Genomic DNA, 952 nt, shown 5'->3' with positions numbered 1-952 from the left:
CCTACACCAACAGAGCTCTCCTAAAGCACACCTGGAGCCATTCATACCCCAAGTCAACATCTACAGCGGAACCTGGCCACAAGCTTTGACACAATGTCATTCTGGGGTCAAACTGATGCACACCAAAAAATTAGTAAAACACACCTCCTCCTCTGCCACGTCAGGTATCGTGCTCCTTCAGTTGAGCTGTAACTGTTACATTATTTCCCAAATGCAAAGCCAAACAGAGAAAATATAATCAAGCATGCTCCTTAAAAAGCAACTCTGCACAGGCAACTGTTCATTGTGTGTGACCAAGGGATGATGTGACCACGGCCCTTCAAACTTTCGGGATGCCTAGGCGGGACTAAACAGTGCTTGCAAACAAAGAACATGCCTGCTCGTTAAGACAGGCTGGTCAAGTTTACCACCAAAACTCTACATCACCATTTGCCAACCCTGTCCAGCTTTGGGTCGCCAGAGCCACACTCAGTTCACTTGAAAGCATCTCCTAGTAGCAGTATCAAGCTCAGAACTGTACCTCCCTGATGCCTACGTGGAAGAAAACTCAAACTGTGCCCCCTTCTCCTTAAGCTGGGTTACAGCTTGTGACAGGAATTTCATCCCACTGCTTGGAAAACCTCCAAGGCTGCAGCTGAAGGGAACTGGAGTTCCCTGCGTCTCAGAGTAATTCTAGAGCTAAAGTGGTGACAGACATCAGCTCTAGATCAGACGACACATGCCAGCACTCACCACTGACCCAGGGTGGCAACCTCCTTCTGTCCTACCCAAAGGTTTCAAACCCAACACACTGTCTTCCTACGGCAGGAAGCTTTTAATTTTTTACTTTTTAACTTTTTACGAATTTATAATTCGTAACACCATTAACGCATTCCTTGAGACGGGACTACAGATACATTATGCAGACCACCAAGCTGCCGTTTGGAAGTGCTGGAGCCTTATGGTGAGAAAT

The 952-nt window shown here is 46.8% G+C and overlaps 1 non-coding gene across 1 annotated transcript; it reads right to left on the bottom strand.

Moving 5' to 3' along the window:
- Positions 1 to 655: 655 nt before the first annotated feature.
- LOC121082068 lies at positions 656 to 740 on the bottom strand. The gene has a single exon (XR_005825890.1). It is a non-coding gene; the product is annotated as a small nucleolar RNA SNORD45 (small nucleolar RNA).
- Between the last annotated feature and the right edge of the window lie 212 nt (positions 741 to 952).

Source organism: Falco naumanni, unplaced genomic scaffold, assembly GCF_017639655.2.
Source record: "Falco naumanni isolate bFalNau1 unplaced genomic scaffold, bFalNau1.pat scaffold_239_arrow_pat_ctg1, whole genome shotgun sequence".
NCBI lineage: Eukaryota > Metazoa > Chordata > Aves > Falconiformes > Falconidae > Falco > Falco naumanni.
This window is presented reverse-complemented; position numbering and strand designations above follow the sequence as displayed.